The sequence below is a fragment of the Semicossyphus pulcher genome, unplaced genomic scaffold (assembly GCF_022749685.1).
Source record: "Semicossyphus pulcher isolate SPU_LCO1_2020_fin unplaced genomic scaffold, fSemPul1.0.p SCAF_9, whole genome shotgun sequence".
In the NCBI taxonomy this organism is placed as follows: domain Eukaryota; kingdom Metazoa; phylum Chordata; class Actinopteri; order Labriformes; family Labridae; genus Semicossyphus; species Semicossyphus pulcher.
The window spans coordinates 29,637,415-29,662,169 of record NW_027211770.1 but is presented as its reverse complement, the minus strand read 5'-3'; the positions used below and the strand labels follow the sequence as shown (position 1 = coordinate 29,662,169).

Genomic DNA, 24,755 nt, shown 5'->3' with positions numbered 1-24,755 from the left:
CCTTCTGACTTCCTGTGTCTCCTAAAGGGAGCGGGAGAAACACTGATTTTTCTCACTTTATTTGCCCGTTGTAATTAGTGTTACTTTTAAAAGACACAGAAATAAAGCCTTATGTCCATGATGGAAGAATTAGCTCTGATTTAGCTCTGAATGATGATCTTATAAATTAATTTATAAACATAAATATTGCCGTAGATCTAATAGAAAACAATTGTTTGTTTTGCTGTCATGTTACCCAGCCCTATTTTTTCATATTGGCTTTGTGTACAAAACAGGAGCACATCCTCTGTTCCTCCTTCAGCCCCGGGGTGAGAGCCCAGGGGAGGAAAGGCTCAGCTGGAGCTAGCAGCCTTGTCTCCAGGGACGGGGTTGGATGCAGGTCAGGCCACCTTGAACTCCTCAGCTGGATTTATTATGTTGGAGGTGGACAGGGTCGGGTCGCGCTCCTCCCCTCCCCTCTTCCTCAACACGAGGACTTTGTTAGCGTCGGACACGGAGCAGACACTAGCACAGACATCCCTGTCACGCTCTCCGAGAAGAACCCTGCTGGGGTCAGAGGTCATGTGTTAAGGGGGGTGGGCGTCCCTGTGGCATGACCTGAATACTGATTGATTCTCTTGAGTGGGTGTCAAGGGAGGGAGGGCGAGAGTAAGGGAGGGTTCAAGCCACTTACCCCGACCCCACGTGGCGTGTGGAGTGAGGGAATGTGGTACAAAGGACGAGGAAGACACTCTGAGTCACAACATGCCGACTCCTCCGCTCGGCTGTGTACCTCAGCGGGTGTGTGCTTTCACTTTTCCTGAAACAAGACACTAGACCACATGTTTTCCTTTAATGGACAGCTGAGTGGAGAAAGGGCAGGCGTGCGGTCTGTTTGCCAGATGATCACTGGGATGTTGGCATTTGGCTGGAGACAGAAGAGGCCGCACTCTCCAGTTACTCTGCTGGATGTATTGGTCGAAAACGCTCAACCATGGTGGCCATCGACGGTTCTATCAATCATCCAATTAGTGCAGTTGAAAGCCTAACAGGTGACTTACAAGTCATTCCTGTCTGTTATAACAACTTTCCACCAAGTTAATTGGTGAGATTTAGAACATGGTGACAGTACCAAGATGAAGTTTGACAAGGCAGAAACACGAGAGGATTAGATCTCTGAAAAGAGGGGTTAATGCATACCACTGCAGACTGTCTGCCACTTCCTGCATTGGAATTTTCTGCTTATTTTGATGTAATTTCTTTTAAATTTTTCAATGCTATGTATCACTAGAGTCATCACAATCTAACTTGGAGGTTATGTAAGTCGAAGACCAAAATAAATAGAAAATAGAATCATGAACAAAATAGTTCTTAACACTCAAAAAGCAGTTTGAACTTTGAACTTTACTTTCTTGAAATACCTTTGAATGTTTACTTTATCTACAATTTGTACAACCTAAAGGTTTAATAAGTATTGTATGTAATACTCCAGCAAAAACTGCATTATGGAAAAACCATGTTTCACCATGTTTTATGGTTCATGTAAAGAAATGTAATGATGTTGTCAACAACGTTACGAAGTGAAAGATTCTTAGCGTTCTGCTGCAAAACAAAAACCTCATTAGCTCGAACCTTCATTTATCTTGGATCAACTTAAACAGTAAAATGCAAACAAAGCCCCCCCTCTGCTGGAGTTTTGTTTCAGCCTATGAAAACAGAACCCGATGAACGCCAGTGGTAAAATTATTACAATCTGTCCGTTCAAATATCCATCACAGCTTACAAACCAGCTCTGTGGCTCAGCTTAAACCCTAGAATGCTTATTATAGTACATCTCTGGGTCCAATGAGGGATTGTGACCAACATTGTTTTCTAAAATATCTCCGTTTTTTCAGAACTGCTGACATATAATATTTGAGACTGGGGCGTACATGGGTCCAAATCTGATCATATCTCGAGGACAACTGTAATTAGTGAGAAAATGTTCATCCTCATCCAGCATCTGCAATGGCATGATGCCATTTAAAGGTTTCGCATCTCCTCAAGTAAAATGGAGAAAGGTCAGAAATACGACTGAAACAGAGAACTCATTATCACCCTCAAACCTGAAATTTCCCGTCTAGTGGTGGTGATATTTGAAGACGACCTGTTTCTGCTTGAAGAAGCACCAAACTTTACAGAATCATTGTGTCCTTTAATTAAAACCCTAAAGACATTCAGAGCTCTGAAGTAAACGGATCTTAAATATGAACTAACATGCAAAACATCCATAAAAACGTCACATTTTATGTGTTTGGTTGAGCAAGTTTTTCATCTCAGCCTTTCCAGCTCACAAACTGTTGTTGGACCTTTCCCCTGCAGCAGTGCAGTATATTTTGATCTTGAGCCAAAGAACTGGCGCGAGACTTATTTGGTTGTTTTGTCCTGGTTACAGTTTGATATGAGTCATGGGCGTCTGTTAAACTGATTGAGCCACCCAAATAACTTTCCTGTGATCACAGAATGTGTCGTTAATTTGGGGCTTGCTGTCGGAACGAGAGAGAAGAAAGAAGAGCTAAGACGAAACGTTGCATTCAAAGAGTTTCTGTTGAGTAGCAGTGGATTTAAACAGTGTTTATACTTTGGAGCATCACAAAGGGTGGGACAAAAAATATCAATACAGCAATATATCATTGCAATACAATTATCAATAGGTTGGCATCAAATATAGATATTTTTATTTCCCTGTGATTTAGAATTACGGCGTCACTACTTCATGACTCCTCGCAGTGGCACATGTGACATGAATGGTATCGTTAACGTAAATTAATTGGCAGAAGAAGTTGACAGCAGGATACAAGTAGAAGAAGAAGAAGACAGCGGGATACAAGTAGAAGAAGAAGAAGACAGCGGGATACAAGTAGAAGAAGAAGAAGACAGCGGGATAATGTCGGACAGCGGTGAAAAGAAGTTAAGAGTTGCGCCATCCAGTTTCAGATCAAAAGTCCTAATTAGTTTTAACAGTTCTATAGTTCTGTACATTTAATTTACAGACTGTTGGAGCTGTTAACATTGTTTGTATAATTTTATTATTTTACATTCAGTCATTTTTTTATTTCTTGTTATTTCATTTAGGAAGTTGTAATAAGCTTGAGGCCATTTGTTTTATTGATATATTTGAGTATTTATTGAGCTTTTATTTTGGCAGGTAGGATGGGAAAGGCGGGGATCGGGAAGGTTAAAGTTTTTTTAGCAGGAAACGCCAGATTGTTAATTTTTAGTAAAAGTTGTTAAATAAATATAAAGAAAACATATTTTTTGCCTGGACCTTGAATTGTGTTTTTTGATCCTGCGTACGATCCACTCTCTCCCCGTGCCACAGGGGCTGGTTTGATTTTGAGTTTAGTCTTTTTTTTGTTTATTGACGAGGCCAAATCACCACTACAGACTAAAACACATCCAGTGCTTCATCTCAGTTTGTGAATGAATACATTAAACCTGCACGTTACCTTTTAGAGGCATCATGCATTCTTCAGGTAATCAGACGTCCTGATCTATCATTATGTGATTGTCTTGCAGTATATTACAGACAGACACAGAATCACTGTACTGTCGTATTATTGTTATTGTGGGCCACATCATGAGTCATGAGTTACCCTGCGATTCCCACCCCTCATCATCTGAAGACGCTTGATACAGTGATTCTCAGACCAGATCAGACACCCTGGAGCTTTGATCCGTGATGATGAGCGACTAAATCTCCCTAAGATGTCCTGAGTCGATGAATCAAACTGCTGCCAGGGTAGAATTAATAGGATTTGGAAGTGTGCAGGGGGAGGGATTTTGTTAGATTTCTCTGTACCACCAAACTGTTACTCTTGATGCAGATAATTCAGATCAGCAGTTTTTACCAAACCGATCGATTCCTGCCCTGCGTTCCTCTGATCACATGTGTACTCTTGCGCTCTTAATGGAAGCCAACACAACCACAGAGGCTGTGGTATCGTTTCCTGTCCCGCCGTCTTGTATCCATTTACCAAATCAATAGCAGAGTCATTTCAAGTGTGAGGTTTGAGGAGTCAATATGTCCACAAACACGTCTGCAGGTTATGTAGGCTAAAAGCTTGAGGTAGAGCCCAACCAAGCAAACAAGTGAAACAAACACCCAGGCGTACGGTTCAGAGGCCGAGCATTGCCTTGATTACGCTCTCAGTTGTGGTTCCAAGCTGTGGTTTGGAATCGCTCACGGTGAAGGATGGTGTTTATGCATTTGGTCAGGAGTTGAAAACAGGCCCAGGCTGGACCAGAGCGCTCTGGTCAGGTCATTGCTTCTTTTTCATTCCCTTCATTTGCTCAGAACAGATTAACCCAAGACTATAAATTGCAGCCTCCTTCCACCCTTGGTCATTTATTTATGGCAGAGCTTTTTTTGCCTTCAGTGTGTAATTTGAAATGTAACTTTTTTTTGGCATGGCTTGGGGCAGATTTAGTTTTCTGTGCTTGCAGAACACAATGGTATTGACTTGCAAAATCTGCAGGGTTTAACCAGAGCCTGACCAGTACGAGACATGTGAGGAGAAATGCACGATTCATGAGTGTTGGGAAGGTATAGTAGGTCGTTTTCTTGAAGTATTCTTCATTAAAAATATATTTTTTAACAACCGATTTTAGTGTCGGCTAATGCTACATACTCGTGTATCGTAAATGAAGATATCTGAGCTTGTTTTCTGCATACGACCTGTAAAAAAGTTCTTGTTATTGTCTTGCTTATCGGAAAAATATATACACAGACACCAATATGTCTGTGATAGGCTCGATAACATCAGCTGACCTGGCTCAACCACCCCCCTTTTTAGTGTCTACCTGCCAAATTCCAGTCCGAGGATGATGGACAGCCTGTTGGCACACTTCTAGCAGATGGTCGGCCGATCTACGTCACTGCAAACATTGTTATTCTGCTTAAAAAGAACAAAGCACTGTGCTAAGTTAATCAAGATACATTTAAGGGCAATTTGTGGTCTGGGAATTTTAAGTGCCTCATAGATAGTCTGCAGCCTTCGTTGAGCCTGCATTGTAATTTAGTTTTCCACCAGGCCTTATCTTCCTTTTTGATGTTTGGTTTTTCCCAGGCAGGACTGTAAGTTCACAGCTGATCTGCGAGAGGTCCAACATTTCACCGCACTCCTCCGAAACAAGAGGATAATGACCACTCGATCAGCCGTATCACGCGACCCGGGACAGGCTGTTATTGATACATAACACAGCAGTCATACTTCCCGCCCGGGGGGGTTGTGGTCCTTTTTGTCAAAACAAGGAGAACTCGAGAGCACAGTGGAGAAAATAAGCTGGTGAGCTGGCTCTGCCGTAACCTTAACTGAACCATCATCAGCATGTGGCTGCCAGCTGGGGTGCCCGCCCACTAATCCAGAGGATGCTGCCTCTGCAAGTCTTTGCGGGCTTCTTGAAATGTGCCGGGCTTGAGGTCAAAACCACCATCATCCCAATTTGTCAGAATTAATCTTTGTGCAGGTCAAGAACCAACGAGGTTATTACATTTCATATCTCCCAAAAAAGCTTAATAGATGATTATAGCTGACTGTCTTCAGGTGTAGAAAAGCTGCACAGAAAGTTGCTAACTCGAAGATTTTCCAGAACGATGGTCAGGTTAATGAGTTTCTAAAATGACAAAAAGTCTGAATGCTTATTGGGATGTCTTTCACAATTACAATTTGGCACATAAACCCCTCTGAGAATATGCATGAGATTGCTTTTTTATGCTTAATGTTCAATTGAAAACTAATCAGCAGTGCCTGTATGGAGCAGGAAATTAAATACATTGGTATGTGTGCAGAAGTCAAATTTTTGGAGCAGAGCAAATTGCTAAGCGAGCCCAGCGAGGCTGCCATTTCTGCAGAAGTTCACTTTTCACATCTCAGCTTGCAGATGAATTTGTAATATTAATCAAAACTTGCTTTAGGTTTCTTTACTGGCGAGGTGAAGACGTTTTTTTTTTCCCTGGGAGCAGATTGCCAGAGCAGATTGAGAGCTGAGATTCCATCATCAGATTTGGGTTGAGCTCTGGGATTTGTCAAAAGATTTTGTTCGCTTATATCAAAGCAACCTGCTGTCACGCAAACATCACAAACCCATGTATCTTCCCCGGAGTTCAAAGCAACTTGGTTTATGTTTTTATGTCACATTTTGCGTCTTTCCTGATGAAAGCGAATTGAAATCCAGTATTAATAGTCTATTTTTGTTATTCATGGTGTGGACTTAAAGAGATCTTTGAAGGGAGATAACACATGATTGCTCTGATTGCTCAAAGCTGCCTTGCATTATGTCTCAGACAGACAAAGATGTAACAGTCATCTCTTATTTTTCCTTCACAGATACTCTGACAGCTGCTGTCTGCTGCACGTACCTGCTCGGTGGAGCGCCCTTTGAAAGAAAGGTACAGTAAAAATGCTGCTTCCATCTAACGTTGATCCTCTGTAATTAAAAGTTGAAGATTTGATTTCGGGAGGCCTGCAGCCTCTGCTCACTGATCTTTGAAGTGCAGTGAGGTCTGCTTTCAGGAAACATCCACCGAGAGCACGTAATTAATGGATGCTTTGTGGAAATACAGCTACTAAAGCAGCAACGTCTCCTCAATTACTAATCTGCTGCTTTAATCAAACGTCAGGAATTGCCTTTTAAATATTTGGCAGACTATTTTATGAGAGTTTTTCCTCAACCAAGGACAAACTAAGTTCAAGATCAGCCGATGCATTGTTTCCATCAATGCAAGTCAGAGTAGCTATTGTGCTCACTGTTCATTCTGCAGCGTTGTGTTTGTACAGACTATTTAAAAGGCCCTGACGACACATTTACTCTGTTTTGTTGCTGGATCTGATGGAGCCATGAATGCACAATGGATCAATGGTGTTTACTTTCAAACGAGAGACTCTAGCCTATATTCTTACGTGTGTTTCTGTCTGAGCTCTTTTCACCGGTTTGAAGTTGTTGAGGCTTGTTGGTTGGAACTGATGATTGTTGAGGAATACTTTTTACAGATTGTTTGAGTTCCTGGTAGTTTGTTGCTTTGCGGTGTTGTAGCTCATAGTTGTTTCATTACTAAAGGGCTGTAAGCGACTCCAAATTTAGGCATCATATTTCAATGTTTTAAAGTGCTAATCTTGAAGATCTCCGCTTCGCTCTCTTTGGCACCACCTGTGGTGATAAACGGAAATTGCGGGAGCACACTTCCCAGATATCCAGACAGTGCTGCATGTGTGACGTCCACGGTTGGCTCCGGTTGTAACTCCTGATTTTCCTGGCTGACGGTCGCTTTCCTTTTCAGACTGTTTGCTTCATCTGAGCGTCGAGTTTGTTTCTTCTTCTTTGTATTTTCACTTCTTGTTGAAGTTGTATCTGTAGTCATCCATCTTTTCTTTGTTTGTTCAGCCATAGTAGATTACTGTTTACTCGCAACACTTGCAGAGAGCGGAAAAGCAGCCGCTTAGCTCCGCCTACCCTCTCTGGCAGACCAACCACTGCTGGGTGATGGAAAATGCGTCACTAACTGGGCGCCGCTTGTGATTTTTTTTTCTGTGAAAGTCGCCACAGACACCCAGTCTGTAATCAGTCTGTAATACTGCAAATGCAAAGGCTTTCATCAGTGGGCCATAGGCTCAGTCACCATTGTGTTACCTCATTCGGCCATAGATAGATACTTAACAGACATTTATTTACATGAAAATCTTAAAGATGATCTCTTTAATACGAAGCTTCATCTCTTAGTTCAGTTAATCGGCCTACATGAGTCACAGTTTTTACCCAAAGGACACACCTTTTATCACATTTGTTCTTTAATGGTGTTTAAAAGCAACAGTAATGTTACTTGAGTCATGTAACTGAACCGGATGAAGGATTCAGTCAACTTAGTGTACCTTAAGTTGGTGGCAGCTCGGCTCACAGCCACCAAAGCCCCGCCAAACACAGAGAAGCATAGTTTTAGCCGCTTTATTCAGTGTTTTTACCATTTTAATCACTGGGTGTGTTTCATACGGAGGTAAGGAGACCTCAGTGGATAATTCAGCGTCCTGTTAAAACCTTGTGAATGAAGGATTCACAGAAGACATCCTGACCTAAATGAAGCTGATCACTAAAAGATGAGCTAGAGGCAGCTGAGCTGACAGCCCCTCCTGACGTCTTCTGTCCACCGACGACTCACTTTTTAAAGCGACACGACTGTATTTAGTGCTTTTACAGGTTTTAATCAGTAGGTGCCCGTGATTTGGAGATAAAGATGCCTTTGTGATAAGGATAGCTTCCAGTTAAAACCTTGTAAAAGAAACCTCGGGAAAGACGTACACTGTCATGTCATTTTTAGACTTGGCTTTGAAAGTTCACAACCTGCTTTGCTGATCCTCATGACTGCAGTGTGACGCAGCTACAAAACCAGAGTGCAGATATTTAACTGATAAACAGGCTTCTCAGGATCCCAAGTGGTAACTGGATTAGACTTTCATGGGTCAGATATCGTCCTCCTTTTTCTCTACATGGTAATTCCACTACTATAAATGTCTTCTCTGTACATGTTATCTGCTGCCTGCTGCCCCGTCCTGTTTCTTTATCCAAACCAAGAGTCTAATCCTTCAGGGTGTCGTGTGCTAGACGGAGTACAGCATTATAGATAAACTGGGCTGCATTGTCAGGGATTGCATACTGCATCCGTGTGCACACCTGGTTGAGGTTTTCCAGGGAGGTCAGTTCTGGTGTGAGCTTGTCAGGTAGTCGAAGCAGAAACAGAAACCTGTAGAATCAGTGAGAACTATTGTGTCTGGCTGGGCATTTCCCCGCTGAGCCTGCATGCGGACAGTAGAGGACGGGGCGGAGGGGCGCCGCTGACAGGCCGCCTCCTGGGACGGCTGGAAACAGATGGCCGGACAGATTCAGGCCTGCTGTGACCTTGAAGGCATCTGAAGGTGAAAGCAGCAAAAATGTCTCAAAAAGTGGTGACAATAGTCGACACAGCTGCCCCGTCGTCAGACTTGTTGTTATGCCAGCAGATTCTGTGCTGCGTCGGTGTTTGTGATCACGCGTGCAGTTAATCGTCTTTGGTTTGTACCTCATCAGAGAAGTTAACCTCTTTGCTTTGTTCTAATTTGGTTTGTGTTTGTTCACTCTGTTGAATTGCAAGTGAAACACGGCCTGTAAACAAAACATTAAGTGACTCCCAAAGCTTTTTATTAGTTTGACAAAAGTTAATCTGTCGCCCTGCAAGTTTCAAACCTGAATAATTGGTCTCTGCAACGACAAAAAGTCTGTCAAAGTTTACCCACGCATGATGGACTTAGGGTAGCTCTTTCACATAGTTTTTCATATATTAATCATAAATAATTTAATAACCTCAGAGTAGGATAGAAACTTACTTAGAATTAAGTATTTTTTCATGCAGCCTTTATTGTCTACCTTTGCATGCAAACGGCAAGAATTTTGTCTTTTGTCTGTGCATGCAGAAACCTGCCTGTAAAAACGACATTTAACATCGTGACATATTAACATGGTGACACAACAGAAGCTACATTAAAAGGTGCGCCAGGTACTCGGTGGTGAGGGCTGAGTCATGGTTAGACAAACAGAAATAAAGTGCCGTGTGCTGAGGAAGCAGACTGACTTCAACAAGTGTCCCCACTCAGTGAAATATTTATGGGTACAAGGACAAACCGTGTTTTTGTCTGCACTGCAGAACAACTGAATTTCATGTATTGAGCAAGAAAGCATCTAAAAAACTGTAACTTCCTGTCAGTCGACTTGTTGATTAACTGTCTTTTTCAGCATTTAAAGTGTCACATTTAAACGGACGTGAACGTTGCGACGTGCATTTAGTCTCGGCTGTGATGATCACAGGAGAAGAGTTGTCAGACCTGATCCTCTGATCATTTCTAAGTTTCTGACGATCCTTCAGGCATGCCTCTGCAGGTTTCTTCACTTTGTGTGCTGTGTTTGTTAACTGGGTGGGATGACGCTGACAGGTCACAGGCTCAATAAAAGTTGGGAATTCTAACAAGTAATATCTTGATTCAAATATTTTAGAATAAAGTGCTAACGGACAGCCTTGGCCAGACTTCTCTGGTGGGTCGTTGAAAGAAACAGCATCATTGTTTTTAAAGCGAGAGTGAAGATTTTCACGCTGGCTGGCTGAGCAGAGTTGATCTTTTGTCGATACCAGAACAGATACGATCCTGATGCAGCTCGGGCAGCAGACTGTGAAGCAAACGCCACCAGCAGCCTGATGATGTGCAGGCCTCTGGGGCTTTGAGCCCAGCGAAGGGAGAGCCATGATCAGAGCTGGGAACAGGATGCTGAGGCGGGCGGGAGGCGGGGGGGCTGTGAGAAATAAGAGGAGATGGAGGAGGGTGGAGGTGTCAGGCGTATAATTGGGGTGAGGAGATCTCTGGGGTGGATAGAGGGGAGCTTTATTAAGACAGCTCAAGTCTGATGTGCTCGCGCCGCCGCCTAGCTCTTCCTCGCACGCCCACGCCTTTGGGCCAATCTTCCATTTCCACCAGAGACCGTGCAACAACAAAGGGATGAAGGGCAAAGTCCTCAAGCTCCTCTCCGTCACAGATAAGACAAAAGAGCCCATTATTTGAAAAGCACTGATGGGGAGGCAGCGCTGTTTCTTATAAAAATCAAGGCCTATTGTTCTTGTGTCCTCATTGCTAAGCTAAGTTGCTATTACTTATTGATAGCGCTGTTGTGTTGCATCCTGAGATTCTGTAGTGACTCACTCGTATGTGACTCACTCTCTTGTACTTGTCACACAAGCAATCTGTTCATTAGCCTTCCTAGCTTGATAACCGCCCTTCTTTCTTTCTCTGCTAAACTACTTTTGTGTTTTTTGGGTCTTAATGACTAACTGGAGAACAAGTTTTGAACTTGCTCCTGTAAATTACTTCAGCAGGCAGTCACAAGACTGTAGGGCCAATGCGCCTGTACAGGTGTCCACTAAAAGTGCTTGTTTTTTCCACTGACAGGCTGAGATTGTAATTTGAAGTGTGTGGAAAAATTAAAGAACATTTTAGAGAACGGTATGCTAAGATCCTTTCTTTTAAACCAGAATCAGCAGCTGCATTGATCTTCAAAGCAGCCAAACTCCAATTGCAAAAAAAGGAATTCACTGTGCGTGACACAGAAGTTTCTGGCCTCGATCACTTGGTTTGGTTTTGTTCATGTGTGACTTTGGTGTTTTGAATTGTGAGATCAGGTCCAACACAGATATTTGTATAACTCACAAAAAACTAACCTGTCGATGCTGTGGTAGTGTCCTGCTGTCTGCGAGGTAAAATTGTGGTTTTTGCCAGTGGAGTCTGGTGGCTTTGAAGAGAGCGATGTGTTTCTGGTCTCAAAAATGATGAGGAAAAGCGCAGGTGTTTATAGTAGCATTAACGATGGCTGTATTCCATTTAGCTGCTTCAATTTCATGGTCCTGGTTGTGTGCACGCTGACTGCCTGTCATGGCTTCTCAGACACCTGAATAGAACAGAACCATTGTTACTGTGCGTTCACACCGAACGTGAAGAGACGCGAATCTGTGGTGAGATGGTGAGAAGTCATTGCAATGACGCAGGTAGATGCCAATTTGCGTCGGGCAGCGCGAATGACGCGACACGTATGACACTAATTCGCGCAAGTTGAAAAAATTTAACTTCCTTGCGAATTCGCGTCACATGGCGTAGCGAAAGCATATCAACATCGAGATTCACCGTTGGTAACCATGGAGATAAGCCCGCTTCCTCTCCTCCATTCCAGAAGCTAATTAATTAATCGCGAATTTTGATCCGGCAGTCAAACTTGCGCGAGTTACGCGGGGGCGAATATTCGCTTCAGGTTCGGTGTGAATGCTCAGTTCTTATAACACCTGTGCTTTTCCTCCTGTTGGATGTAAAAATGTCCGCTGTGGAAGAAGCCCATAAAAGGCCTTTTCTTGCCTGCTTGCTTAGGCAAGACCACTTGACAAGGACATTATACTTCTCTGTAATACTGCTCAATTTCAGCTTTCATTATATTTTGGTCGCGAGCCAGAGAACACGAAGATTTCTGACATCTTCACAGCTGTAAGTGAAGCAAGTGTTGGATAAAAGAGGAATAATCTCTCTTGTTTTGGCTCACAAGGGAAAACAAAGTTTCCAGCATGACTCCCCCCGTGACTGATCGTATCAAGCTTGACGCTGGGATTACAGGCTTAACTGCTTATTTTCCCTTCAGTGTGACCTAAAATGTGACTTCTGAGTGAAATAAGGCTGCGTATTAATAAATGAGACCTTTACAGATGCATGCTTTCTGACTCGGGCAGCCTGAAATTGTCTGCCATCTCCCAAAAGACACAGCAGAGAGTTTAAACAGGAGGCCGTCATGGGGAGAATTGTGCCCTCCCATGTCTCGGCTGTAAACTTGTTTCCGCAGAACTCATGAAAAAGGGGCTGGAGGTCTGTTCTCCACTTTCTTAGTAGCTTGTTAATCCCCCCACAGCCCTGGCCGCAGGGAGAGCCGCTCGCACATACACGGCCCTGGTGGAAATGGCGCCACTCCTCCTCCAGCCCTCTCCCGTCCTTCTTTCCACTCGCTCCTGCGGGGCTTGGCTAATCCTCCGCCTGGTCATGGTGGGGGAGATTGCAGGCTTTTTCAAAGCCCTTCTCTGGCTGGACTTCAAAGTTGCAGGGAAACAGGGACCTGAGGAGGTGGCAGAAAATGAGGTCCGCCGCAAGCACAGACAGCGAGGGGGAGTTTACCTCGGCTTTCTCTTTGTGCCATTCCTGAGCTGAACTCTGTGGTCTCTGTTGACTGGAAAGACGGGGCCAGGGAGGGTCTCTGGGGATCAGCTGGTGGTCGTGTATGCAGCTTTTGGGGAAAGCTGAGTATTGTTTTGTTCTGTTAGAAACTAGACAATATGCTGCAAAGACAAAACAAACTCTAAATGGCAAGAAACACAAACACGATGCTAAACATAAAACTGCAGCATGACTACAGTCTGTCACTTCTTCATGCTCTGTTCCTGTTTAAACACCTACAGGTCTGCGGCCAACTCTTTCTTAATACAAACCGCTGCCAAAATCCACAGCGCACAGAGGTCAACTACCCACAATTATTCTGACAAATTCTTTCACTGTCAGAAAAGTTCATTCCCTCTGAAAGAGTCCCGACGATTTAAAACTCCTTTCTCTATCAGGGAACATTATCCTGCCGGATTCACAGGATGTCTGCAAATGAAAAAGATTTGTCTTTAAACACGTCTCTGTTAGAGATTCAGCTCTGATACATCTGACCAGAATTGCATTTTAGCCACAGACTCCTGCCATTTGATGGAAATGTCTTTAGAAGCTGTTATAACTCTGAGGATTAGAGCGCGCTCATGGCAGATGAAGACAATTTTCTTCTGATTTGGCTGCTCAATATTGCTGCTTTTTAACTGTACCAACAGTGTGCTTTGTGCAATGCAGGGTTTCCTTTAAGGAAAATCTGTGCCGGTCCACGTGTTCTCGAAGCTTTCAATGTTACACACAAATGGGTGAAATATTATCTGCATTTATTTAGCTTAAAAACAATTGATAGGAAGGATATATCAGGGGCGAAGAATTGGGTAGAGAAACCTTTGAACCTGCGGAGGAGTCGTGCATGAGACAGCTCACTCTGTCTGTCACTGTTAACAGGACTCCCGTCTACAGTTCAGTTCAGACACCTCACTAAACTGACATTTATACAGCTGATCAACTTGTGCTCAAATGACCACTTTCTGCGTCGCGTCCACGCTGTCCATACGCATGTGCACTCTCTCTCTCTCTCCCCAGTTCGTTATACACACACATGCATTAATCGGGATATATTTCACTTAAGAAATTCAAGTGTCCATAGCCGCAGAGCGCTGTCATCGCAGCTGGCATCTCGTGCGCTTGTTGCATCAGTGAGAGGGGCCGTGGCTGCTGATTCGTCCTCGCCGGTAATTCTTTGCCAAAATGACCAATAATGGTTCGGATGGCTGGTTTAGCATATTCCTGAAGCGCTGAGGGGGCGGAGTTAAGATGAATCGGTGATATTTTTTGTTGAGCATTATTTTCACCGGATATTATGACCGGGGGATTTTAAAATCTTCAACAGATTTTACCGGTAAATTTACCGGCAATTACAAGATAACGGAAACCCTGGTTCCAAGACCGGCTCCAAGTACGAAGCATGCTGATTGTGGAAGGTGAAACTGTCCCTTAATAACGAGCATGGACGCTTTATTTATATATCTATTAACCCTTTGAAAATGGACGTCCTGCAGGCGCCCCTGGAGGTCATTGTGTGCATAATCCTGTTTAAATGCATCTAAAATAAAAACAGCTAAAGCCGTCTTTAAATAACAATCGTAAACTTTAGGTTGCACTGATTTTACGGATATGAAGCATTTGTTGATACTCCAAATGATGACATCACATAAGCAACAATAGCTTTCTGTTGCAGAAAGAAACATCTTCAATTCAAACGTCAAAAGTGTTAAAATAATTTCTTCCTGTTTAACTTTAAATATATCCTTGCCTTGCGTAACCCTGTTGCCTGAGTTCGTGCAGATTCTACGGATCTCCAGCGTTTGAAGGTGCTACAGGAAATGACATCACAATAAGCAAAATGACCAGTGTAGGCACTGGATGACCATTTCTGTTGCAGTATAAAAACCCTTGTGTTGTGAACTTTGCACTGACCTGCTGCAGCGTCGGCCGCGACACGCAGCTCACGCAGGATTGTAATGTCGCCTGTTTAAACCCTGATTGCTGCAGTTTGTGTCAAAAATCAGAGACGTCACTTTAATTTGTTTTCTACACTAAGTGTTTGCGTCCGTGAGTGCTTTAGCCTGGCGTGTCTCTATTTATATTTAAGTACACCTAATCAAGTGTGGTAATTGTGTTAACCATTCAAAGGGTCCACTCGTCTGAGGCCCTGATTACAATGAAGTATGATTGCACATTTGTGGCAGCTTCGACCTTGCCATCTTCTCCTTTGTTCTGCAGATACGTCTGCGTGTGAAACACAGTAATTACCTTAAGTAGACTCGTGGGGTTCGGGCTTATACATTACCCCCGTCTGCATGTTCAGAAAGTGTGCGGTCGATGTAAGGTGACTCAGAAAGACCTCCATACACACACACACATACACATCTTAGCATGTGTGTGTGTGTGAGATGTCAATAAGCCGTTTAAAGCTTCACCCCGGGGTAACCCTTTGTAAAGGTTAGTTAGCTTTAGCTCAAAAAGGAGGATTATGTCATTAAGTGTAGCTTCCTCTGCCGCAGCTGTGATGAGTTTTATCTCTTTCCATTCATCTTATGTCATTAGTAACACTTACTTATGAAAGATGGAGATGCTATCAGTGAGCTGGAGGTGCAATCAGACCTTGTTTACTTTCTTCTGACAGTAGCAGAAAAGTTAGCTTCATTTCACACACTGACCAGCAGCTTTGAAGCTCAAGTTGCAAACCAGCCTGTGAGCAAAAGCTGGGCTTTGATGTGTTTCTGCAGCTCCAGTTTTCTGTGGGATTTAGGGCCGCGAGTGTAACTACTGTTGACTTTCATTAATCTGTTTAGCTTTTCAATTGTTGGATTAGTCAGCCGTTAAGTATAAAAATGTCAAAATAAAAAAGATTTACACATCACAGATGCATAGTTTAAATGTTTACCTTCTCTGGGTTCCTGTATTTCAGCAAGCGTTCTCTTTAGACGCAGGTAAACGTTCAAAATGGAGCCATGCACGAGAGCAGAACTTGGGGAGTTAATTCCAAAAACGGCTCCTTAGTCGTCTGGAAGTGGTTTGCCTTGGGAGCGCCTAACCTCGGGTAAAGTTTGTCTAAAGTCTGTGGCAACTAAAAGCAGCAGCACAACTTCTTTATTCCAGCATGTCACACAGAGACTCACAGCCCTGTGGGAAGTGTGCAGCACCTGCTGGAAACAACAACAGCATTAAATTGATTAAAATCATAATTCTGTTTGTTTTAAAAGATCAAAGTTATTTTTAGACCTGTGGTCCAGCTCTGTGTTTTATGTCAACGTACTCAGGCTGTCATTGGAATAGCTTCACTCATTCTCCCAGATGATCACTTTAATACATCTCCTTGGGCAATGAGAAAAGACATGATTGTTCTCTACTTTCTGTCATTTTATAGGCAAACCAATTAATGGAGGAAGTGATTGGCAGATGAATCAATGACAGTAAGTGTAGAACCCGCCCCACCACAGATTATTGAGTACTTCCTGTCTGGCTGTCAGTCCTCTCGTCTCCTCCCCCCTCAGGGCAGTGAAGACCACGGTTAAGCCCGGCTGTATTGACCGCAAGAGCCGGAGGTTTATGGCTGCAGTTGATGCAGTTTGTGCTTATTGACCAGCAGCTGCTGCCTGTGGAGCTCTGTGACTTCCCTTAACTTTTATAAGAGCAGTTTTCCCCTCTTACAGCCATCAGAGAGAGAGAGGCTCATTTTAGAGCAAAGGTAGTTTCACACCCACCACCTCACTCCCCTGCTCTCTGAAATGATTTGGTGGAGGTGGTTGATTCGGAGATGGAACATAATAGCTTCCAGTGAGCTTTTAAAAAAGCCTTTTATTGCTAATATCATGCTGTGTGTGCTGCAGAGCAGGAGGCTGTTTATGCGCGAGCTTCTCCTATTTCTTATAATTGATGTTTACAAATTCCCAAGGTGGGGCATTAAGCGAGATTGCTGTATTAATTGCCAACGTATGCCGCCGTAATGGGTAATTGCGGGCTGTTTGCTGGGACGTGAACGTGCTCAGCGTGGGTTTAATAGAGTTTGTTTATTGAGGTGCCGGCCGCTGACAAGTTAAGATGCTTGAATTGATGCCCTCTGCTTTTAAGGAGTCAATGTGTCTTTTTGTGATTATTACACTTGCAGAGAGTGTTATTTTTCAAAGGCACATTAACTGCGGTTACAAGGACAGACTGCACAGGAGTGAGAATATTCCACAGTAACTCTTAATCAGTGATTAATATGTGCTCTTTTTTAGCTTGTTTAGAAAAGACTTTTTAAAGGACACGACTGCAGAATTAAAAATGATTGTTGTGTCTCATCAAACGTAGAAAAACAACAAGTGATTCAGTTAACATTTATAAAACTATAGTAATATTAAATCCTCATTTAGATAGAACCTTTAATACAGAGGGAGCAGCTCAAAGTGATTTACAATGAAGCGAAGAAACAGGGAAACAAATTAACAAAGGGAAATGAGAGCAGTTGCAAATACTGATAAAACCAAACAATCAAATGACTAAACAGAAAACACGTAGCAAAAACAGAGACGACGTTTACGCTAAGAACAATGATGATAAAAGAACGCATGAGAACAATCAAATATGCAAACGATGGGGATGAAACAAAGCGAGTCTTATTACATTGACAGTTTGCAGCTCTTAGAGCTTCAGGTGAGGAGTCCCATATGTTAGGTGCATCAGGATCAGTAATACTGGCAGGTCCCAAACCATTAAGAGTTGTAAACATGTAAAACAAACTCTTTAAAATCAGTCCTCAAAGACACGTGGACCTCGTTCAGGCCGGGCATCAACACGTGGACAGGAGCCGGTGCAGGTTTGATTTCTCTTTCTTGTTCTGGTTAGAAGCCTTCTGCAGAGTTGTGCTTATTTGTCGCCTATTATCACCGTAAAATCCAGAATATAGGTCACACCGGAATATAAGACGTGGTCTGTTATTGGGACCATCCCAGAGGGAAAAAGGTTTTCTACAGCTATTTATTAATAAAACATGTACACAAGTTATTTCAACACTATTTCAATTTATTTTCATTTAAAACACAAATTACAGCCGACCATCTGTTTTCTCCATGTCGAGTTTGCAATCGTGCTAGCTACCGATGCTGTAGCTAGCGCTAGCTGGCAGCCGACGGTAACCGTGACCGTTGTGAAGGTGGCGGCTGCTATGGCGATCATGACAGTGCATGTCCATGACGAAGCGTCAGCAGCAATCAAGTTTGTTTTCCTCGCTTAAAACGGTGAGGAAGACAGCACTGCTGCATGTTGTGAATAAGAGACGTAGCGTACGTGCTTCTTACACCACATTTTACAGCACTTAACACCTCGTTGGTGTCGGAACAACTGAACATTTGCAATATTTCTAAAGTTAAAATAACTGTTAAGAGATTTGAGAAGCTAAAGTCAGAGATTGTTCAGCCTTTTCCCATGAAAACTTAATTATTTATTACCAAAACTGTAACAAATGTCCTATCAAAAGACTTGAAGAGGAATTTAGCCAGTGTTTCATCACTTATTTAGTCCCAACAGGCATACATGCGGCCAGGCATGTACATCATTTTCCCCACAGATGAGATTGCAGCAGTGCGACAGTAAAACATGTCATCAACCTGCATTTATTGGATTCAAATGCATGGAAATAGATTCCAGGCCTTGTGGGGCTTTTTGCTCAGTGAAAGTGTAAATTTATGTCCATATAAAACTATAAATAACCACCTAGTTCCTCATCTCTGCACCAGCAATGAATGCAATTATCTTGATGCCTTTTTTTCTTCCTCCACTGCAGCATGAGTGGAATTAAGCGGCCCTTTATCATGACCACGCTCTGCTCTGTGTGACTGACCTGTGATAGATGACTTCTCTGTGGTGGCCGACACAGCTGGACATGCTCACTAAATCTCCCTCCGTCCAAAGACCCCAATTTAACTCCCATTCTTTCCAATAATATCGACCGTATCCCCCTCTACGTGTGTGTGTGTGTGTGTGTGTGTGTGTGTGTGTAGAGCCGGGCAGTGTGGCAGAAAACTTCTCCCTAACAAGTCTCTCTATTTAAAGATTATTTCTCGGGCTTTTTGCCTTTAATCGATAGGACAGCTGAAGACAGACGGGAAATGTCTGGAGGAGAGAGGGAGGGACGACATGCACCAAATGATCGGCAGGCCGGGAGTCGAACCTGTGATCAGTGCGATGAGGACTGTAGCCTCTGTACATGGGGCGCCCACTCTACCAACTGAGCCGAACCAGCGCCCCAATTCTTTCTATTTATAATTTGATTATGCTTCTGTTTTGAAGAGTATCCTGGTAATGACGTCGGCCTGAGGACACTAGAGTGAATTTTGTCAATCAATTTTTATTTAGATACAGAAGCCCGAAGCGGACATGCATCCATACATTATATTTACTCCGTTTTCCGTGATGACGAGTCATTTCTGTTATTTTCGAGATCTCAACTTATTTATCTCGTTATCTCGAGAACAAAGCTGCACCGGCGCAACGTCAGATGATCATCCCTCGTATCCCCAGAGCTACAAAAGCACAAAACATAGAAACAGGCTTAACTTGCCTCATTAGTGTGGCCAATGGCAGCATGGCATGTCCTGCTCTGTAACATCAAGTGACCAGCCTGTTGGTTTGTTTTCTAGATCGACAGAAAATTATTCAGTCATCTCGGGAAAACCAGCTTTGTTATCCCAAATAACGAGAAGAAGACAAGATCTCGAGAAAACAACAAAATTAACTTATCAAGGAAAAACCAACGTCAACAACGAGATAAATAAGTCGAGATCACCAGGAAACAACTGGAAATTAACTCAGTATCACGGGAAATAAAATGTATGGATGCATGTTCGCTTTGGGCTTCCGTACATACAGACCTAATCTTCCACTGAGCGAGCATGTTGTTCTGTTATTCAACAATATTCAAAGCAAACTTCAGAATAAAGCTCTAGTTTTCTCTCACACATTTTAAGGCTATATATATATATTTTTTTTTAAGTGAAGGAGGTTTATGTTAAATATCAATATCTCTCCAACAAAGCAGATCGTTTTTTTATATTATATTTAATGTACAGAAGTCTGCTCGTCTGCGTTCTGCATGTGGGGAAAGTAGCAAACTATAATACGCGTTAAAAAGTATCCCCCAGCCCTTCTTCTAGGCGTTGAAATGTTCGTCTTCATTCATGCTTCCTCTTTGCACTCTACATGTAATTTTCTGCCCGCCTGTGGCACGAAGAAGCCGCCGTTCACACCCCGAGATTCTCCTTACATTAGCACATCTTCAGCGGGGCTCATCCGTGGAGAAGGGGGGGTCGAGCGCTCTCCTCACAAGCACACGTGTGTCTCAGAGATCAGCGGGATGAGAGTGGGCGGATGGGAGGTGAGCGGGAGGCGAGGAGGAAGCAGTTGAGAGGGTGAAGAAGGTGATTACTGAGTGCCGGCTTCTGAGAAAGTGACACACGGGAAGAGAGAGGATAGATTTCTTCCCCTCCGCGGTACAGCAGAGCCTTTCAGATGTACACATATACTTATCAGTCCTTTCTTCCTCTTTGTGGTTATTTTCAATCACTCCTTCTCCTTCCTGCCTCTTCAAGCCTTGGATCGTTCTTCCCCATTATTTGTTCTCTCCTCTCTCTTGTATTCCTTTTCACCTGTCTTATCAATTCGCCCTTCAGCTTCAACAGAGCTGATTGGAGAACACTGAGGAGCAATGATCCAATCTCATCCCTATTCATGGACTTCAGAGCTCTTTCCCTCTCCTCTCCTCCCCCCCCGCCGGGCCTGCAACCTCTTCTTTTTACCTCTTTGTTTCCTGCATTTTGTTTAGTTTTAAAGCCCTCTTTCTACTCCTCCGACTGACTTGCTTACTGTAAAAAAAAAAAAAAAGGTTGACATGGCATCACAAGCAAAAGTCTTGGTAAGCTTTTTAGAGGCAGTCACGGTGCATCGTTCTCCGGCGTAATTACTGCTGAAACAAGCAGCTCTGGGAAGTTTGAGCGCTGGTGGACCCGTCATTACTGACAATCTCCCAGCCTTTATCTGCCACAGCTAAGACGCTCCTCGCACCGCGGGGCTGTGATGATTGCCTCGCTGAGCTGGGGGAGGAAGAAGAAGAGGAAGAAAAGAAGAGGATGATCAGAGAAAAGGAGCCGAGGTTTTTCATAAGCGCGGGAGAAGTAGCGCCGTAGCTGAAGCCTCTAGACTGCAAAAGTGTTTCAAACCATGGTGATTCGACACTCCACGGCTCCAGGAGGAGAACTTACATTCTATTACAGTCACCCTGCCCTGTCGAGCATGCTTTAGCTGAGCTGCTGTCCGCTGCTTGGCCCCCCCCCCCGGCCTCCTGTCGGCACCACGGGGCGAAAGAAGAGCAGATTGTTCTTCCCCTTCAGATCGTCAGCACTCGGGCTTTTTCTGCTCAGGAGGTGTAATTTCTCCTCTTGGAGTGTTTGCATCTGCCTTAAACGTGTATTTATGCCCCGTCCATGGGTTGCAGGTCGGACACCAGACGTTGCACCTTGTGTGGAGGGCTGAAGGTGTGACACTGCTCTGGTTTGTGGTCACTTGGATGTTGCCTCACTTTGTAAATAGTCTAGTCATCTTGCTTGTGCCTATAGTCAGATTTTAGCTCAGCACAAATGGCCGTTTGGAAGCCATTTGTGGTCCCATATATGCAGCTTGCAGTGTTTTGGAAGAAGTCATTAATCAGTAGTAGTAACTGAATTTTGCAGAATCTTGCCGTTAGTTCTTAGTTTTTATATTTGCAGTGAAAAGTAGTTACACAACTTTCTTTTTTTGCCATTTTTCGAGCAGTAAACTTCAACATTTAGGGCCACAATCGGAAAGTAAGATGCACGTTTCTTAAGTTTTACTTGTAGTCAGATGAACACAAAAACCAGATGAAAGATGTATGATATTCTGTGCAGGTTTGTCCTTGTACAAAGCCCATATGAATATTTTAGGGACAAGGTTTTAGATCTCAGGAGATTCCAGGAAACTCAGTTGTTTTAAATGTTTTGAATCTGAATTTGTTAACTCCACTTGAATATATATCAATCAGTGTTGTGAACAAATGTTCAGAGAAGTTGTTGCTCAATATTTACAAGTTATCTGGCCCACACACTTTTCCCATAAGATAAGTTTATATATTTATATAACTTTATTGTCCATCTGCACGAAAATTTGTCATGTATGACATTCTCTGAACAATCAGACAGAACAACAAACATAAACAACATCTATGAGGTCACCCAACAGCAGGCATCACAAGACATGATGCAAACAATTATCAAGCACCTGTCCCACATCATGCACACACCACATGCACACACATCATGCACTTAAACACACATCATACAAACAAAATGACAGGAACAGTCCCTTGTTGGGTGGTTTCATAGTTCATGTGCGAGTGTGTGCGTGGGTGGGGAGGGGGCATAGTACATGTATTTGGGGGTCATGTATCACCTTCTTACACCCCACTTGGTAAAAAAGGACCTTTTTTTGTGAGGGTGGTTGTATGACCTTAGAACAGGTGGACACTTCCTTATGATTTCTGAGGGACGAGAGGAAGATGTGCTTTCAGATGAGGTTACTCTAAAACCATGTCAGACGCACGTTATTATTTAAAGCAGAGCATCTTTATGTCTGGAAGGTGTCTTAAAAGGTTTTTCATGTTCCTCTCTTTACAGTTTAAGAGGAGGACGACTCACATCTTTAAAGAGCTGTCTGATAGCATAAATCTGAGGACCTGTTTCTGGACAGAAATCAGTTTCAAAGGCTTCTCTGTCGCTCTGAGTGAACGATGAATTTCTTTCTGGCTTTGAAATGAGTGTTTAAATGTTAGCATAGCGGCTATCAATCCGTAGTAGTAACCCAAAGCCCCTGGAAATGTTCTCTGCTGAAGCCCAACCAACTGTTATCACTCTCCATTCTGCAGCATATCCTCCACCTTCTGTGCCCAGTATTTGTGCTTCAGCGTTCCATGAAATAGCTTGGCTAAATTTACAGCCTTGTGGGTGTGTGAATGTGTGTGAATGTGTGTGTGCGCGGCTTCATTCGGTTCCAAACAGGCATGGAGCTGAGCTAAAAGGGGAGAAAGGGAGGAAACTGCCAGCAGTGAGCAACCCCGACACAGCAGGTGGAAACAGGTGTCACAACCTACCTGCCTGGCTGAGAGCACCTGCCCCAAGGTGGAAACAAACCGGTTTCTGAATGAGCAGCGGAGTCACACATCACATGGGAGAGCGCCGTGTTATTTTTCCATTCCCTCGTTTAAAGAGGGTTCTTTGCTCCTCAGAAGTGCACTTCTCTGCTCATTTTACCCTCATATAGGCCCCAGAAATCCATTTAAATCCAACTCTCAGCACAATTATCACACGTGGTGCTTTGGGAAGAATCCATCATTGAAGTTGCTCGCTCGTTCCCTGACTGCAGGTGTACGTAAGACTCAGGATGATGAAAGTTTGTAAAAGTTGGCAGCTTCCGTAGTCTGCCGTTGAATCATGGTTTCTATGCAAATGGCACAATTGTGGTTCTTGGGAAACTCGTGATTGTGTTATTGTGCAGAGTGTAGCTTACAGGTTGCTCGCTCACAGTGCAGTCAGAAGTCTTTGTGTTGGACCTTCACTCCGGCACATATGAGGTTGAGCATAGTTGCAAAATTGACTCCCAGCTTTATTTTGCATGCAGCATCTATTTTAGCTCTTTTATTACATGGTACTCCAATTCTATGAGCCAAGAAATTATCAGTCCTCATAGTTCACATTTGGCTTTGAATCTTTAGACTGTCACAAATAAGGGTGCAAGAAAATATTGATAAGTGTGCTAACGTTACATGATTTTATGTTCTGTGTTACTGTCTTGTTTTCAAAATGAATTGTTGCATGTTAAAGTCGAGCTGAAACGGCATCTCGAGAGTATCTAGCTTCCGTATCGTGACATATTTCCGAGTGAAACAGGACGTGCAGGCGGGACATATCATCAGAGGGATTTGATTTGATCGCTGAGAAGTGGGCGTAGACAGACGTTCTCCACAGCGCAGCAGCTAGCTAACTGTCCGAGTGTTGTTGGTGCTCTGCGGCTAAATGTTGCAGATTGATTGGTTGAAATTGTTTGGTGCTAAAACTAAAAGTTTAGTTTTACTGGAAGAAAAAATGATCAGATTTTGATATAAGAATAAAAAAAAATTGATTTTCTGTATTTTTTTGGCCTATATTGTCAAATAGATGCACACTATTACCGGGGATGAGATCTAAAAGGATTAAAATGACATTGAACGACATTCAACAGGCTAATCAGAACATTTGGATGCAATAGACTTCTTCAGGTGATAGTTGTTTGAAATCTGGGAACCAAAGCCATGTATATATATAGACTTGCACACCAGTAGGCTGATAAGCACTCTGATTGCAGGTGTGGTCAAACACTGAAAGCAGCCAAGGTGAATTACGTCCATGAGAAACATTATTTAAATACATACAAGATGTAAAGGAAACATGTTACCACACAATCATGACATCTTTCGACATCAAAGACAGATCGTGACCATACATCCCTCTTTTGATTGACAGGTTATCTGTGCTTGTAACCTGTGCATCATGATGTGCCTCTGATGCGTCTGTATTCACTTGTGGTTTGTGTCGGGGCGTTTTGTTTTCAGTCTGACTGGTGATGTGTGTCACTGCTGACAGACCAGTTTGAGGTCATGTGACTGACTCACTGTTTGCCTTTTACATTTCCTCGGTCGCCTCCAGTGACGGATCGTTATTCTGATGGGCTTCCAAATATTGGGGGAAAAGTTTCAACCAATATTTGTGCAACGATTTCAATTTTTTTTTTTTTCAGTTTAAAGAGCCAAAAAAGTCAAACAATAAAACACATATCGCTATCATTTACTTCATCACTGCACCATATATAACGCCAGCAATGAGCTGTTAATGATTTTAGCTGCTTACTCCTTTGGGCCTTGTTTTAACAGCCCCAGCTCTCCACTGCCCCATAATCTCATAA

The 24,755-nt window shown here is 43.2% G+C and overlaps 1 protein-coding gene across 1 annotated transcript in view; it reads left to right on the top strand.

Moving 5' to 3' along the window:
* Positions 1–24,755, top strand: part of sema6cb (semaphorin 6Cb) — a 180,924-nt gene that overhangs the window by 17,471 nt on the left and 138,698 nt on the right. The window contains exon 2 of the mRNA XM_069655668.1: positions 6,348–6,409. The gene's annotated coding sequence lies outside the window, so the exon portion shown is untranslated. The remainder of the gene's footprint in view (positions 1–6,347; positions 6,410–24,755) is intronic.